The sequence below is a fragment of the Agelaius phoeniceus genome, unplaced genomic scaffold, assembly GCF_051311805.1.
Source record: "Agelaius phoeniceus isolate bAgePho1 unplaced genomic scaffold, bAgePho1.hap1 Scaffold_409, whole genome shotgun sequence".
Taxonomy (NCBI): Eukaryota; Metazoa; Chordata; class Aves; order Passeriformes; family Icteridae; genus Agelaius; species Agelaius phoeniceus.
In genome coordinates this window covers 20968-38645 of record NW_027509992.1, presented here as the reverse complement: position 1 = coordinate 38645, position 17678 = coordinate 20968, and the positions used below count along the sequence as shown (strand labels likewise).

The 17678-nt window shown below is 46.3% G+C and overlaps 4 long non-coding RNA genes across 4 annotated transcripts; all 4 read right to left on the bottom strand.

Moving 5' to 3' along the window:
- Positions 1-3392: 3392 nt before the first annotated feature.
- Positions 3393-9529, bottom strand: LOC129133303 (uncharacterized). Its single transcript, XR_013180734.1, has 4 exons — positions 8252-9529; positions 7373-7681; positions 7181-7261; positions 3393-4852 (listed from the first exon to the last, which is right to left on the bottom strand). It is a non-coding gene; the product is annotated as an uncharacterized LOC129133303 (long non-coding RNA).
- A 334-nt stretch (positions 9530-9863) lies between these two features.
- On the bottom strand, positions 9864-10959 carry LOC143693221 (uncharacterized). Its single transcript, XR_013180737.1, has 4 exons — positions 10252-10959; positions 10134-10175; positions 10001-10044; positions 9864-9900 (listed from the first exon to the last, which is right to left on the bottom strand). It is a non-coding gene; the product is annotated as an uncharacterized LOC143693221 (long non-coding RNA).
- A 110-nt stretch (positions 10960-11069) lies between these two features.
- Positions 11070-11698, bottom strand: LOC143693222 (uncharacterized). Its single transcript, XR_013180738.1, has 3 exons — positions 11571-11698; positions 11407-11487; positions 11070-11329 (listed from the first exon to the last, which is right to left on the bottom strand). It is a non-coding gene; the product is annotated as an uncharacterized LOC143693222 (long non-coding RNA).
- A 4531-nt stretch (positions 11699-16229) lies between these two features.
- Positions 16230-16690, bottom strand: LOC143693223 (uncharacterized). Its single transcript, XR_013180739.1, has 3 exons — positions 16606-16690; positions 16442-16527; positions 16230-16361 (listed from the first exon to the last, which is right to left on the bottom strand). It is a non-coding gene; the product is annotated as an uncharacterized LOC143693223 (long non-coding RNA).
- Between the last annotated feature and the right edge of the window lie 988 nt (positions 16691-17678).

Sequence of the window (17678 nt, the reverse complement as noted above, 5' to 3'; positions counted from 1 at the left end):
CCTAGATTATTGAAATATTATAGATTATAGATTGAGGGGTACGCACAAGTAGCAAAATTCGTGTATGAAAAAAATTGACAGAAGGAGACGATGTAAAACAGACCAAAGAAGATATTGTTAAATTAAAAGAGTTAAGTTAAAACTAGCCTAAGTACCAGCTTTAAGCTTACCTTTGTTAGAAAAATCCTTTATCATTTATACATAAATACAGAAAATGGAGTAGCTCATAAAATTTTAATTCAAGAGTAAGGACGAGTAAAAAAGTATCTAGTAGCTTATATATCAAAGATGTTAGACTCAGTAAGCCACAGCTAGCCAGTAGGTATTTAACAGCTACTGCAATCCTAGTAAAAGAAAGTTGTAAGCCTACTTTTGGAAGTAATTTAGTTAGGTTCACCTCGTACCATCTGAGGTCAGTTGAATTAAAAAAAAAAAAAAAAAAAAAAACAGGTAAGAAGAGAAGAAAGAGAAGTTGAAGTAGGGAGGTGGTTAGCAAACTCTGAGATGTTAGAATGTGAAGTGATGACATCTTGGTGCTAGAAGAGAGCAGAAGTGTGAATGTGGGTTTTTTGCATGAAAGGCAGGGAAGTGTCTTAACACACAGTTGTTAGGAGGTTATTCAATGCTGAACTGAGGTCCAGAAAGGGTTTAGCAGAACAGGCCCTCCTTGAAGGGAAAAGAGGATAAGTTGACTAGAGAAAGGAAAAGAATGTCAGGAGCACCTGGGGATGCCAACTTTGGGGTTGTCAAGGTTGGGAGGTGTCTGACCGCTCCCTACGAGCGGCAGGGTCTCGGAGGCTGCGGCAGGCACCGATCCATGGAGGTGACCCGGCGGCGGTGCTGGCAGCAGGGGACACACGGGTTTGCCAGGCAGGAGCGGGCTGGCTCCGTGGCGGAACTGCCAGGGGGGCTCCCAGACTGCCGGGGTCCCGAGTCCAGGATGGCAGTGTCGGCCCCAGTAAGTGGGCCGAGAGAGAGAAGGAAAGAGAAAGAGAGAGAAGGAGAGAGAGAGAGAGGGCAAAAGGGACCCAAGGCTGCCCCCAGGGTCCCCATGCCCGTGGCTGTTCTCCCCTGCTCCGGCCCTGCAGCAAAGTGGCAGCATGGCATTGACAGCAAGGCCGTGAAAAGAGCGGGAGGGGGCTAGCACTAAAAGATAAAATCAAAGCAGAGATTGCTGACTCTCCAAACCTCACAAAGTGGTTTGTTTTTCTTAAGTAAGAAGATTTTTGGTCTTTTCTTTTGTGTGTTTTGTTTGCTGTTAAAAAGAAGTTTTTTGTTTTTTGGTTTTTTTTCCTGAAGAATGGGTTTGTAAGGCTAAAACAATTAAATGCTGCCCAAAAAGTAAAAAGCAATAGATGTGATACATCTCGTGTTAAAATTGGTCTAGCTTTTCTTATTTAACTAACTGTAACTCACAAAAAGAAGAATTTGCCTCTGCAGCTATTAGCACAGCTGGATAGAAGAAGAAGAGGCTGCTGTGGAAAAAGCTTTTAGCTAAACCCAGAAAGTTTGGAAGAAAAGTGAATGGTAAAAGTTAATGCAGTATTATCTTACTTTTATTACTATGCTATTAAGAAGTCCTATCCAGGTACTACCGAAGCAACAATCAGAATCACGGAAAAAGGGTGAATTCATGCCAGCAGAATCAATGGACTATCACATTTAAACCGGGTGATACCAAACTGACTTTCCAATGGGGACTGAGTGGTAATAGTTTGCAAAAAGCCAAATGATCCAAGAAATGTACAAAGAATAACACTGAATTCAGAAGTAAGACAATGCTTATACCACTGGTTTCAAGCACTGCCTGAATAAAACATCTCCTTAGGGGAGGAATACTCAAGATAGAAGGATCAAGACTGTTTTTGTGTTCCGACCTTAGCCTGAGAATTGTACAGGGGAGTAGGGGAATTACCATTTCCATCAGTAAACTTTATTTGATTCATTCCAATACTGGACATGCTAGCTGGGTTATAAGTAAATGCTTGAATTGTGAGAATAATTAGTATTGTAGTTCAAAACATTTATGCTCTTATTGCAAAAAGTGTTAAAGTAATAACTTAGCTTTGTGGATGGGAATTATTACTGCCTGTTGAAGGAGAGATACCTGAAGAATGGTAAGAGACCACAGTTAAAGGGTGTCAAAACCAATTTGCCTGGAAATTAGTTAAGAGAAAGTGACAAGGAAATAGAGGGCACGACCAGATTGGCCTCTGTATTTTGGCACCGAGAAGATCAAATACACCTGCTGTGGGTTGCAACCTCACAGGCCTGGGAGATGGGAGTATAAGCCATACTGGACCTCTGTTATTCCTGCTTCTGGCACTCATTTGTTCTCTTTTCCCTTTCGGGATACCAGCAAGATTGTGTCACAAATGCTGCAGAAAGCATCACGTGGAAAGAAACCAAAGTTCCTCTTTAATTACACACACCTATGTCAACAGCCACTCTTATAACCCATCCAAATTAAGAACCTGTAGGCAAAATGGAGTAAATTATTGGATTACAAGAAACTTAGGAAAAAGTGGTAATAGATTTGGAATTGAATATCCAAAAGGAGAGAGATGTATTTGTTTTACATTTAATCTTGAAGATAGGGTTCGAGATTTGGTAAAAAAACAAATAATAAACAAAAAGGTAAAACCAGCACAGCAACTTAACTCTGTATTGACCCCAAATTATCTATTGAGTCGTATTACAAGACTCCAAGCAGTTATAGAAATGATAGCAAATGGAGCTGCCCAGGCATTCGAGTTAATATCAAGTCAGCTAAGCCAAACAAAAACTGTAGGGTATCAGAATAGGTTGGCTTTAGACTATTTATTGGCCAAAGAAAGGGGTGTTTGTGGAAAGTTTAATATATCAAATTGTTGAAAATTGATGACCACAGAAAAGTCATTCTAGAAAAAGCAAAAGAAATCAAAGAAGAAAAAAATATATATGCATATAATAATCCAGGTACCGGTCCAAAAATTAGATAACAATGTTAAAACCTAGCTGGTAGGGTAATGTAATAGAAGAAATTAAGGTCTTTCATTTTATGTGTTGCAACTATTTTTATATTTCTTCCTTGTGTAATCCCCTGTTTTATTTTGCCCGCATAGTCCAGAAGATGCAAGTAGATAAGAAATATTGCTCAAGCCAAAGGATTTACAAAGAATAAGAGTGGGGATTGTGAAAAATGCATGTATTTTATGATTGGCTTTTTGGAAATATTAAAATGAATATTATATGTGTTGTGTTAGAAAGTAATGCTGTATTAACTCTCTTAAGTAGTGTGTTAAATATAGTTTTAGGTTACAAAAACTGTTAAAATAGAAACGATGCTATGTAAGATACTTTTTTTAAAGAAAGGACTTGCAGCAAGATAGCAGCCACAGGACACCTAAATCTTTCAGAGAAAAAGAATTTATTGCCCTCTTATCAGAAGAAACGAACTTCTTCCTGCCTCCAAGGCACCGTTAGGATTAGAAGGAAGAAGTGGATGATGACCAGACAGAATCCTGTATTTGAATGGAATTTATGCACCATGTATGAAGTGTATGACTATGCAACAGGCTATTGCTTTTAAAGGTTAATCCTTTGTTAACGGGGGTCCTTTTTCGGGCTCATGCTGCCCAGAAAAAGGTACCCGGACGTCCGTAACTCTTTGTTTTTGTTGTCTCATATTGTCCTAATTCAAATTGGCCAAATTATTATTACTCTAATTGTATTACTGTTTTTATAACCATTTTATTACTATTAAACTTTCAAAATTTTAAAAGCAAGTGATTGGCATTTTTCACACCAATCTGTTAGTTGAAAATTATCAAAAGATTTTTGTGAGTTTTCTAATTTTGGCATTAATGCTGGCGAATTTTCAGGGTTTACTGTCTAATTTTGGGTCGAGAAATCTGTCCCAAACACTGAGGGGACTCTGGTGCTATTTGGGAACAGTTCTTTTTCAAAATTCTTTTGTGTTGGGATCAAAGGGTTGGCATTTGCAGGGGCAAAATAATTCTCTGTCTGTCCTGTATTTATTAAAGCAGCTGTCATATTCCAGCCTCCTCCTCCTCCTCGTCGCACGGTTTGTGTGCATGGATGTGGCTGTGCAGACGAATCATGACACAAAGTAGTCCCACTGGGCGCTAGGAGTGTGGAAGGCGAAAGCACGGAGGCACATCAGGTATCGGTTGTGCACAGTTATGCGCGGCACTGCGGAGGGATCTCTCGGTGCCCGGCAGAAGGAGAGACGCAGAAGGATACATGCAAGGCGCTGCAGTTTTCACCTGCTGTGGTGCCGTGTATAGACACAGTGGCGGCAGAAGTGGTGTGACAGGGCACAGGGATGCCGGGTGTGGCCGGACGGCAGCACGCAGCGGCTCGGAACCAGGACGGGCTGTGCCAAAGCTGCGGCGAAAGCAGTGGGGGGTGGCAGCGGGGCCGTGGAGATAGAACTGCGCATGCGTGCAGCTGATCCCTGAAGCAGCGCTGTGGTTCGATGAGTCGGCGCGGAGTGATATCATTGGTGCTGGGGTTGTAGCAACTGCGCATGCATGGGTTCCGTCACTACTGCAGCGCAGGCAGTCATCATGGCGGCGGGCGGGCCGGGGGGTGTGGGAGGCGGTGGAGCTGCGGGAACGGGAACGGGGCTGCGGCTGCAGCCGTGGAAGGAAACGTTGGGACGCCCATGGTTGCAGGAGGCAGCGGAGCCACACCATCCAGCAGCTCTGAAGCGGGAGGGTGCGGTGGGGAAGGCGCAGCTCGGCCCGCCATGCAGCGGCGGCGGCAGGAGAGGGGAAGCGACCACGGGCGGCGCTGACGGGAGGCTGAGGTGGAGCGCCGCAGCGCCGGCACGGGGTGGCTTGGGTGGCTGGGGCGCCCCGGTAAGACAGTCATTAAAACACCCTAAAAATTATTTTTAAAGCCCTGAAAAAGCCCTAAAGGTATCCTAAACATTTCCAGAGAATTCCTAAAAACTCCTGAAAAAAACACCTTAAAATATCCTTAAAAATCCCTGAAAAATCACCACCATAAAAAACTGTTTAACCCCTACCTGTAACACTGTGGCCTCCAAACATCATCTCTTACCTATTAATCGGGGTAACTGCAAGGCCCTCGAACACAACCACAATCACCAGCTTGAGTTGGTCTGGACAGCACCAAATAAAATAAAAAGCTTTATACATAGAAAAATTAAAAATAAAAATGAAATAAAAAATTTTTAAAAATTCTTTAAAAATTGAAAAATCAAAAATAAAAATTAAATAATAAAAAAAATGCTTTAAAAATGGAAAAATCAAAAATAAAAATTAAATAAAAAATAAAATTAAAAAAATAAAAAGCTTTAAAAATAGAAAAACCAAAACTAAAAATTAAATAAAAAATAAAATTAAAAAAATACAAAGCTTTAAAAATAGAAAAATCAAAAATAAAAATTAAAAAAAAAATCAAAAAATAAAATAAATGCTTTAAAAATAGAGAAATTAAAAGTAAAAATTAAATAAAAAATAAAATTAAAAAATAAAAAGCTTTAAAAATAGAAAAATCAAAAATAAAAATTAAATAAAAAATAAAAAATAAAAAATAAAATAAATGCTTTAAAAATAAAAAAATCAAAACTAAAACAAAAAAAAATTAAATGCTTTAAAAATAGAAAAATTAAAACTAAAAATTAAAGATAAAAATAAAATTTAAAAAATAAAAAGCTTTAAAAATACAGAAATCAAAAATAAAAATTAAATTTAAAAAAATAAAATAAATGCTTTAAAAATAAAAAAATCAAAACTAAAAATTAAATAAAAATAAAATTAAAAAATAAAAAAGCTGTAAAAGTAGAAAAATAAAAAATAAAAATTAAATTAAAATAAAATTAAAAAATAAAATTAATTTAAAAATAATGAAAAACAAAATAAAATCCGTAAAGTGCTGTAAAGTACCGTTAAAGTTCCATAAAAGGTAGTGCCATAAAGCGCGACAACCGCGCTTTACGCCAGTTTTACGACAGTCGCGCTTTACAACACCTTTTGCGACAGTCGCGCTTTATGACATTACCCTTTATGGAACTTTTATGGTACTTTACAGCACTTTACAGTTTTTATTTTGTTTTTCATCTATTTTAAATTTTTTTTTTATTTTATTTTTTCCTTAATGTTTATTTTTAATTTTTCAAGCTTTTATTTTATTTTTCTAATTCTATTTTTTATTTACTTATTATTTTTAATTTTTCTATTTCAAAAGCTTTTTATTTTATTTTTTAAATTTTATTTTTTATTTAATTTTTAATTTTTCTATTTTTAAAGCATTTATTTTTTTATTTTTATTTATTTTTTTTTAATTTTTCTACTTTTAGAGCTTTAATTTTATTTTTTAATTTTATTTTTATTTTTCAATTTTAAAAACATTTATTTTTCTAGTTATATTTTTGATTAAATTTTTATTTTTAATTTTTCTATTTTTAAAGCATTTTATTACATTTTATTTGGCGCTGCCCAAACCTGCTGTAGTGCATTTTTATACTTTATAATACTTTGAAGTCATTTTGTTTTATATCCCCATATTTTTCCCAAATGGTTTATCCCAAACTGTACCCCCCCCCCTCCTTCTACCTGTGTTATCCCTCTCCCGGGATGAGATCATACCCAAACCCCCACCCTGGCTCTCTGTCAATGACTCAGCCTCCCATCCCCTCCATGCAGAAGTTTCGGTCCAAGTCGTCCAGTGATCAGCCAGAGGCCAGGGGTCAGCGCCCCGAGCCTTGCCCCATACGCTGTCCTGTATGTCTATGCCCCAGAATCCATCCCTTAGGGTCACTTATTGGTTGGTAAAATGTTATCTACTTTCGGTTTCCACCTCCCTTTAAATGTAACCTTGGCACATCTCCCTGGGGTTCTTGGCAGGAGGCCCCTGAGGTGCAGGAGCTCCTTTGGGACTCCTAATAAAACCTTGGATTAACCCCTGCTAAGAGTCGGCCCTTTATCATCTACCGATGTCTCTGGTGTCTCTTGTGCTGCACAGGGGCCCAGCCCAGGTGCCCTCAGCACCCTCGGGGCAAACACAGAGAGTGTCTCCTGCCAGCCCAGGTGCCCTCAGCACCCTCGGGGCACAGAGAGTGTCTCCCCGCTCTCGGCCGTGTCAGGGCTGCCCCCCGGTGTCTGCCGACTCGGGACCGGCCGAGGGTTACTGAGAGGCTCGCACAAACCTGCTCGGCTGCTGATTGTGGCGTTTGAGGGTCCCCAGGACGAGGGAAGAGACGAGAATCTTGACTCCACCTCTAAGAAGGCTGAAATATTATTTTATGATCTCTATTATATTAAAAGAAAATGAGATAGTAGAACTATACTAAAAGAGCAAGGAGACATCAGAAAGCTGGAAAGGAATGAATAATAAAAACCTGGGACTGCTCACAGCCCCGACGCAGCTGGACCATGATTGGTCATCAAGTAGACACTGCACAGGAGACTAATCCAAGATGCCCCTGTTGCTAAACCATCTCCAGCCCACACTCCACAGCCAGCAGATCGTTATTGGTTCCATTTCTGTTCTGAGGCTTCTCAGGAGAAAAATCCCTGCAAAAGGATTTTCATCAAACACGTCAGTGCCAGGTGATGGCACAGGCAGCATCGGCCGGCCGAGGTCACTGTGTCATCCCTGCCAGCCCAGGTGTCACAGCAAGGAGGAGAGAGTTCACCCTGTGCTCACCCTGCAATACAGAGCAATACAACACAACACACATATTAACACAAGATGATAACCTTTTTCTATTTTCATTACATGTAGATTTACTGTTATAGGAAACCCAAATCAACAAAAGCACACAGAAAACACCACTCATCTACCATTAACACCCCCTTCAGATGACACACGAAGTCACCATCCCTCTCATCACAACTGCTAAATTACACCCCAGCAATCATTGGTCCTCGGGAACGTGGTTCCCGGGAGCCTCAAAAAAATCCTCCTGCTTGACAAAAACCCCGGTCCCTGGACAGTCCGCGCCCAAACTCTGCTGATGAACGTCACCTCACAGACCGTCCGGGACCGAGGAAAAAAAAAACAGCCGGGGCGGGGGGGGAAACGCAGCTGGGGATTTTTTATTCTAAATTTGAAAATGAGTTGAAAAACTTGAAAAGCAAAAGTCACACACACAAGGTTAAATCCAGTAATCCAGTCGGCATGCGCTGACACACGCAGAGATGAGCAGACGCAGACAGACACAGACACGTGCTCTCACACACGCTCTTCCCGCTTACACACTCGCTGCGGCCCTTACTCGAGACGCTGAAGAATGTGCTGCGACACATCTTCTGGCTGCGCTCCTTGACGTCAGTTGGTAGGTTCTGGGGAAATCGGTAGCCTTGGGGACCTGTGAGACGACAGGAAGCGGTCAACGAGTGGCTATCTGACAGCTAGGACTTGTCTCCACTCTGAACCAATAAGTTTTCTACCCAAAATCCCATAAAAGACAGATGAACAGTAAAGTTTTTATAACTCTTCTACCTAACTGTGACTACGTGCCCAGGCAGGGCAGCTCCAACCATAAGTGGTACAATATAAGTACACACAACAATGTAAGTCGATGCATACAGTGCAAGTGTACATAGAGGGTAGGTACATACAGTATAAGCCAGCACAGGTACACACAATATAAGCCAGGACTTGAGATAACTCGCTGGAAGATGAATTCTTGAGTCCTATACCCTTCAGAAGATGGAACCTATAGAAGTACTGCAGTCTCATGAGGAGAGTGCAAGACACTCCCTCTAGCAGTCCAAGAGAATGGCATGGAAAAAAAGGCACTACCAAAGCTGGTAGTGAGAAGGAAGATGGATGAGAACATCTTGTCCGTTTGAGACATTCCTGTCTCAAAGAGTAAAAATGTAAAGATGCCAGAATAAGGGATATCCAGAAAGGAACGTGAGTAGAATACAGCCTATATGGCACAGAATAGTGCTGATAAAGCATCGCAACGTAACAAAGGCCTATGACGTGGAAGACAACGGACACAGACACGGACAACACAGACACGGACAACATAGACACGGACAACATAGACACAGAGACAAGTGGCAACTGCCAGGCACTGTCCCCTTAGGCACCCGAGATGCCTAGCGCAAGATGTGCCAGAGGCTGATGATGCCAAAGGAGAGGAAGCCCTATGACGATAGCACGTGATGATGAAATGTAACTCGTTAAAAGAAGTTAGTGCCACAGCAGTTAAGAGGATTCTCGAGAGGCTCAGCAAGCCTAGAGAAGGAAGCCGACGGCCAGGTGGCCGTGGGTATAGCTCCGGACGTGAAGGCGAGCTCCTCGGGGGAAAGATCCGTGACGACGTCGGGCCGAGGAAGGCGGACGATGCAAAGTTCACGAGAATCCTGAGATGGGTCGGAACTGCCCTGCCCGGCAAAGGCTCTGGTCAGGCTGAGGAGAAACCCTCTCCCTTTTCTTCCAGAGAGCCGGTCCCACTACAGACCTCTCTGCTAAACTGACATCAAATTGCCCTCTGTGATAGTAAAGGTTTTTCCCCTTCTCCAAACCACTGGCCCCGACACTTAGCTTTTGGAAAAGGAGCAGACAAAATCCATCCTCGGTCGGACGTGGATGTTGAAACGTGCTCCGTGTGTGCCTCGGTGCTGTCGTTTCCAACCTTGGGCTACGAGGCTCCTAAGGGTACCTAAGACAAAACAGAAAAGGTGACTATTGCCGTCAAAAAACAGTAATCCCCAGGGCTCCTCCGCACCCCTGCCCCGGCTCACCTCAAATCTTGATTTGACTCCAGAGGGTGCCCAGAAGATACCTGCAAAAAGAATAGGTACACACTTAGCATGCTGCTGTGTAACACTCACCTATGAGTCAGCCTGCCTAAACACCGACTCACCTGCTCTCCTCTGTTCCTTGGCGTGCCTAGGGCAGCGACAGCACCTGCAAAGAAACAAAGCAGAAAAGCATGCTGAGACACTGTGAAAACACAACCTCCCAAATCTGACAAGGATGCCACACCGATACCTTAAGCTGCACACACCTGGAATGGGCATGCCCGGCCAGGATAGATGGCAAGTGGACCACCTAAAATAAAAAGTGGAGATGCTTAGAGCTGCACCAGAAACTGAGACCTCAGCAATAACAACTGCTTCTGTACACTACTCAATGCTCACCTCGCCCACTCGGCCTTGACTGCTGCTCTCAGCCTTGACTTCCTAAAAAGAGAGACAAAGAAGACTGCTCTAACAGCCATCATTTATGCTCTCTCTACAGAGACAAACAGTGACTGACCTGCTCGGGGGAATCCCCTCACCCGGGATGAGGGGCTCTGCCCTGGATTTCATCCTTCTGCACCTGAAAGAAAGGACAAAAATCAAAGAGCTGCAGGATAACTTAAGAGCTCCAGACATCTTGTGCCCATCTACAAATCCCACCTAGAGTCCAACGACACCCCACATTACAAACATCAAGTCCCCGGGACTTCTCCTATTGCACCAGGCTATGCAGCAAGGCAGAGCAGCTCCGGCACAAATGTGTGCAGACACCCGTGACACAGGACAGGACAAACAACGGGGACACAACAGGAACAGAATCTCTGGGTAAGGAAAATGACAGCAAGCACCGAGAGGACGCAAAATTAGAAGACTGAGGTGAAACTGATGGCGTGCTGATGAAGTTCAGAGAACCCTGGAGGAAGAAGATGCTAACTGAATTATTTATTCCAAGAACTGCAAAGATGGATGCCCGAGAATCCTACGGTCAGAAGCCTCTACCTGTCCCCACATTCTTACAAGTCCTAATCCATCATAACAGAACCTTGCAGGGTGCAGCTGTCCATACAGCTCAGAACAAGACCTGAAAAGACATCTGACCGGATGCTTCGAAAAAGAGTTGCCATTCTGATACCTGTCTGAGCTGCCGAGTTAAAAGTTCCATGGCATCGGCGCCAGGGCAAGGAACGCTGAGAGTACAGATGCTAAGACTGGTGCCAAGGTTTCTGACAGGCCCCTGAAAAGGGCTATGATAAAAGACATGAGATATCCAACAACACATAATACACAAAAGACAAGGGACACAATACACACTGGGACTGCTCTGCCCCGCTCACCTCAGCACTGGGATCAAAAGTGAGATTTTGCTTTTATGGGGCCTAAGGGGCCACTTCATGGACACTCCTCACCTCCAAAGCGGACTCAAATTCCCCCCTCCCAGTAATTCCCAAACCAGCACCCTGCTTTCATCCCCCCTGGGGGTCGTAGCCCTCTACTTCTCTCTCAGACATCTGGGGATGCCGGTCTCAGGTGCAAAGAAAGGCCACCTCGTCAGCTGGGAAGGTCCTGCTGGCACCGGGCTGGTGTCTCTTCGACAGCTGTATTAATGAAAACCAAACATCAATGCCTGATCGTGGCACCACATCGGCCAAAACCCCGCAAGTCTGCTACTCACCGTGCTCCTAAGAACGCTCAGCTGCTCGGGCCGCACGCTTCAGGCACGCTCAGAGACCGAGGCCGTCGCCACAGGGGACGCCTGGGTTAAGAGGAGATGAGGTGATTTGGCACGGCTGAAACCTGAGTGGACCCTCGCTCCTCCCCCCTACTTCCCTGACTCACCACAACTCCTGGGTAGCTGCCAGAGGCCACCTGGATGGCACCTTTAAATAGAAAAGTTCAGGGCTTCATCACCAAGTCCTGTAATGCATCCACAGGGCTCACATTTGCAGGAAACCCGGAGCATCGGCCAGCTGGTGACAGGGGCTTGCCATACTCCGAGTGGATTGCCTAAAGTGCACAAACGAGAACGGAAGCTTAGAGCTGCACCAGAAATTGAGACCTGAGCAATAACAACTACTGCTCTCCACTGCTCACCTTGACAGCTGGTATCCACATTTGCTTCCTAAAAAGAAAGACAAAGAACAGTGCTGTAACAGAGTCACCATTTACACTTCTGCTGCAGAGAAAACGGTGCCTCACCTGCTCAGGGGAAACCCCTCATCCGGGATGGGGCCCTCTGGCACACATTTAATCCATCTGAATCTGAAAAAAAAGTTAGGACAAGAGTCAAACTGTTGCAGGATAACTTAGGAGCTCCAGACGTCTTGTGTCTATCTACAAATCCCATCTAGAGTCCCACTACACCCCACATTACAAACTCCCAGGGACTACTCCTACTGCACCAGGCTATGCGGCAGGGCAGAGCAGCTCCGGCACAAATGTGTGTGCTGACACCCGTGACACGGGACGGGACGTGACAGACAGGGGGGACACAACAGGAACAGAAAGCTCCTGGCAAGGAAAGTGGCTGCAAGGACTCAGAGAATGCAAAAGGAGATGACCGAGATGAGACAGATAGCAAACTGATGAGGCTCAGAGAACCCTGGAGGAAGATGCTGGCTGAAGGATTTATTCCAAGAACTGCAAAGATGGATACCCAGGAATCCTACGGTCAGAATCCTCTCCCTAACCTTGCATTCTTACAAAGCCTAATCTGTTGAAATGGAGCATTGCGGAGCATGGCTGTCCGTGCAGCTCAGAACAAGACCTGAAAAGCCACCTGACTGGATGCTTCCAAAGAGAGATGCAATTCTGATGCCTGTCGGAGCTCCGGAGTCAAAGGTTCAATGGCCTGGGCACCAGGCTGAGGAACACTGAGATCACAGATTCTAAGAATGGCGCCAAGGTTTCTGACAGGCGCTTCACAGGGCTATGATAAGAGACATGAGATACCCAACCACACATAATACACAAAAGACAAGGGACACGATACACACTGGGACTGCTCTGCCCTGCGCACCTCAGCACTGGGATCAAAAGTGAGACTTTCCTTTTACGTGGCCTAAGAGGCCAAAACTTGGCTACCCTCATCTCCAGAGACAACTCAACCCCCTCCCCCCCAGGAGCCCCGACCCAGCACCCTGCTTTCATCCCCCCTGGGGGTCGTAGCCCTCGACTTATCTCTTGGACATATGGAGATGCGGGTCCATGTCAGGTGCGAAGGAAGGCCGCCTCGCCAGCTGGGAAGGTCCTGCTGGCACCGGGCCGTTGTCTCTTAGACAGCTATATCAAAGGAAACCAAACATCAATGCCTGATCGTGGCACCACATTGGCCAAAACCCCACAAGTCTGCTACTCACCGTTCTCCTAAGAAGGCCCGGCTCTTCAGGTCGCACGCTCCGGCCGCGCTCGGAGGCCGATGCCATCGTCGTGGGGTACGCCTGGGTTAAGAGGACAGGAGGTGACGTGGCATTGCTGAAACCTGAGCGGACACTCGCTCCTCCTCCCTACTTCCCTGACTCACCGCAACTCCTCGGCGGTTCCTGACGGCTGCCCGGAACGCGGGGCTCGCGAGAGCGGCAAACCCGGTCCGTCGGCCAGCTGGGGATGGGAGCTTGGCATGCTCCGAGCAGATGGCCTAAGGCACAAAAACGAGAATGGAGACTTAGACTTGCCCCAGGAATTGAGACCTCAGCAACAAGAAAGGCTACTGCTCACCTTACCCTTTTGAACTTGACTGCTGAGATCCAGCTATACTTCCTAAAAATAAAGACAAAGAACAGCGCTGTAACAGGGTCACACTTGACACATCCCCTGCAGAGACAAATGGTGACTGACCTGCTATGGGGAACCCCCTCACCCGGGATGGCGTGCTCTGCCATGGATGCAATGCATCTGCACCTGAAAGAGAGTTAGAACATATGTCAAACACCTGCAGGATGACTCAAAAGCTGCAAACACCTTATATCAATCTAGGAACAGCATCTAGAGTCCAAGTACACCCCACATGAAAAATTTCAACCCCCCAGGGCTTGTCCTATTACACAAGGCTATGCAGCAGGGCAGAGCAGCTCTGGCAACAAATATGTGCAGACACCCGTGACACAGGACAGACAGGACACGACAAACAATGGGCACACAACACAGACAGGAATCTCTTGGCAAAAAGGATTACTGTGAGCAACGAGAGCATGCCAAATGAGATGACCGAGGTGAGACTGATGGCAAGCTGATGTGGCTCAGAAAACATTGAAGGAAGAAGATGCTAACTGAATTATTTATTCCAAGAACTGCAAAGATGGATGCCCAAGAATCCTACGGTCAGAAGCCTCTACCTGTCCTCACATTCTTTCAAGCCCTAAGCTGCCATAATGGATCCTGGCAGGGCATAGCTGTCTGTACAGCTCAGAACAGGACCTGAAAAGACATCTGACCGGATGCTTACAAAGAGAGATGCGAATCTGATACATGTCTGAGCTCCCCAGGCAAAGGTTGTATGGCATGGGTGCCAGGCCAAGAAATGCAGAGATCACAGACGATAAGAACAATGCCAAGGTTTCTGACAGGCCCCTGAAAAGGCTAAGGTAAGAGACATGAGATACCCAAACAACACACAAGGCACAATAGACAAGGGACATCATACACACCGGGACTGCTCTGCCCTGCGCACCTCAGCACTGGGATCAAAAGTGAGATTTTGCTTTTATGGGGCCTAAGGGGCCACTTCATGGACACTCCTCACCTCCAAAGCGGACTCAAATTCCCCCCTCCCAGTAATTCCCAAACCAGCACCCTGCTTTCATCCCCCCTGGGGGTCGTAGCCCTCTACTTCTCTCTCAGACATCTGGGGATGCCGGTCTCAGGTGCAAAGAAAGGCCACCTCGTCAGCTGGGAAGGTCCTGCTGGCACCGGGCTGGTGTCTCTTCGACAGCTGTATTAATGAAAACCAAACATCAATGCCTGATCGTGGCACCACATCGGCCAAAACCCCGCAAGTCTGCTACTCACCGTGCTCCTAAGAACGCTCAGCTGCTCGGGCCGCACGCTTCGGCACACTCAGAGACCGAGGCCGTCATCACAGGGGACGCCTGGGTTAAGAGGAGATGAGGTGATTTGGCACGGCTGAAACCTGAGTGGACCCTCGCTCCTCCCCCCTACTTCCCTGACTCACCACAACTCCTGGGTAGCTGCCAGAGGCCACCTGGATGGCACCTTTAAATAGAAAAGTTCAGGGCTTCATCACCAAGTCCTGTAATGCATCCACAGGGCTCACATTTGCAGGAAACCCGGAGCATCGGCCAGCTGGTGACAGGGGCTTGCCATACTCCGAGTGGATTGCCTAAAGTGCACAAACGAGAACGGAAGCTTAGAGCTGCACCAGAAATTGAGACCTGAGCAATAACAACTACTGCTCTCCACTGCTCACCTTGACAGCTGGTATCCACATTTGCTTCCTAAAAAGAAAGACAAAGAACAGTGCTGTAACAGAGTCACCATTTACACTTCTGCTGCAGAGAAAACGGTGCCTCACCTGCTCAGGGGAAACCCCTCATCCGGGATGGGGCCCTCTGGCACACATTTAATCCATCTGAATCTGAAAAAAAAGTTAGGACAAGAGTCAAACTGTTGCAGGATAACTTAGGAGCTCCAGACGTCTTGTGTCTATCTACAAATCCCATCTAGAGTCCCACTACACCCCACATTACAAACTCCCAGGGACTACTCCTACTGCACCAGGCTATGCGGCAGGGCAGAGCAGCTCCGGCACAAATGTGTGTGCTGACACCCGTGACACGGGACGGGACGTGACAGACAGGGGGGACACAACAGGAACAGAAAGCTCCTGGCAAGGAAAGTGGCTGCAAGGACTCAGAGAATGCAAAAGGAGATGACCGAGATGAGACAGATAGCAAACTGATGAGGCTCAGAGAACCCTGGAGGAAGATGCTGGCTGAAGGATTTATTCCAAGAACTGCAAAGATGGATACCCAGGAATCCTACGGTCAGAATCCTCTCCCTAACCTTGCATTCTTACAAAGCCTAATCTGTTGAAATGGAGCATTGCGGAGCACGGCTGTCCGTGCAGCTCAGAACAAGACCTGAAAAGCCACCTGACTGGATGCTTCCAAAGAGAGATGCAATTCTGATGCCTGTCGGAGCTCCCGAGTCAAAGGTTCAATGGCCTGGGTACCAGGCCAAGGAATGTAGAGATTACAGATGCTAACAATGATGCCACGGTTTCTGCTAGGCTCCTCCAAGGCCTAAGGTAAAGGACATGACACATCCAACCACACATAATACACAAAAGACAAGGGACACAATACACACCAGGACTGCTCTGCCCTGTACACCTCAGCACTGTGATCAAAAGTGAGACTTTGCTTTTATTTCCCCCTCAGGCCTAAGGGGCCGCTTCCTGGACACCCCCGTCTCCAAAGCGGACTCAAAAACCCCTCCCGGTGGGTCCCTGCCCTGCGCCCTGGTTTCATCCCCTCCGTGGGTCGAAGCCCTCTACTTATCTCTCAGACATCTGGGGATGCCGGTCTGTGTCAGGTGCAAAGGAAGGCTGCCTCGACATCTGGGAAGGTCCTGCTGGCACTGTTGTTAAACAACTTCCTGTTGTTTCTTCGTCTGCTCCAATAAAGTAAACAAAATATCAATGCATAACCTCAGCAGCACATTGGCCAAAACCCAACAATTCTGCCACTCACTCTTTTCCCAAGAATGCCCGGCTCCTGGGGCCGCACGCTTCAGCCGCACTCGGAGGCTGACGCCATCGTCGTGGGGCACGCCTGGGCTAAGAGGAGACGAGGTGATGTGGCACTGCTGAAACCTGAGCGGAGCCTCACTCCTCCTCCCTACTTCCCTGACTCACCGCAACTCCTCGGCCACTGCTGAAGGCTACCCTGGTGACACCTTTAAACAGAAAGGGCAGAGGCTTCATTGCCGAGTCCCGTGATTCTTCCGCAGGGCTCGGGAGAGCGGCAAACCCGGCGCGTCAGCCGGTTGGTGACTGGGGCCTGGCGTACTCCGAGTGGATTGCCTAAAGCGCAGAAACAGGAACAGATGCTTAGAGTTGCATCGGAAAGTGAGACTGGAGCAATAACAACTGCTTCTGTACGCTACTCAATGCTCACCTTGCCCAGCTCACCTTGACTGCTGATGTCCAGCTTTGCTTCCTAAAAAGAAAAAGAACAGAGCTGTAACAGAGTCACACTTTACACTCTCCCTGCAGAGACAAACGGTGACTGACCTGCTCGGGGGAACCTCCTCACTCGGGATGGGTGGATGGATTTTGCCCTGGATTTTATCCTTCTGCATCTGAAAGAAAGCGAGGACAAACGTCAAAGGGCTGCAAGATATCTTCACAGCTCCAAACATCTTCTGTCTATCTAGGAATATCATCTAGAGTCCGGCGACACCCCACAAACTGCGTGTCCCTGAGCCTTGTCCTATTGCAGCAGCCTCTGCGGCAGGGCAGAGCAGCTCCGGCACAAACATGTGCAGATACCCGTGACACAGAACGTGACAAACGGGGGGACGTTAAACACGACACATTATGCTTGTGGTGAGGGTCTCGAGGGGAAAAGGCAAAAGGGACCCCAAAGACACAGTAGGTAACACAGTACACCGGACAACACGACGTGGACCGGAACTGCTCTGCCCTGCCCGCCTGCACGCTGCCATCAAATGTGGAGTCTCTCCCTTTAGCTGTCCTAAGAGGCCCCTTGGAGAAGATTGCTTTTCCCTCTGCTAATTTTTAAATCTGTCCCAACAACTCCCAACCTGCTACCCTCCCTTCTCCAGGCCATGGCCCCCGACTTATCTTTTGGATGATCGGCGATGTGAATCCACGTTGCACCTGAAATGAGTCTGCCTCGGAGGGCCCTGTGATCGCCTGTTAGCCTCTCGGTCAGCTACAATAAAGAAAACCAAAACCAACGTATG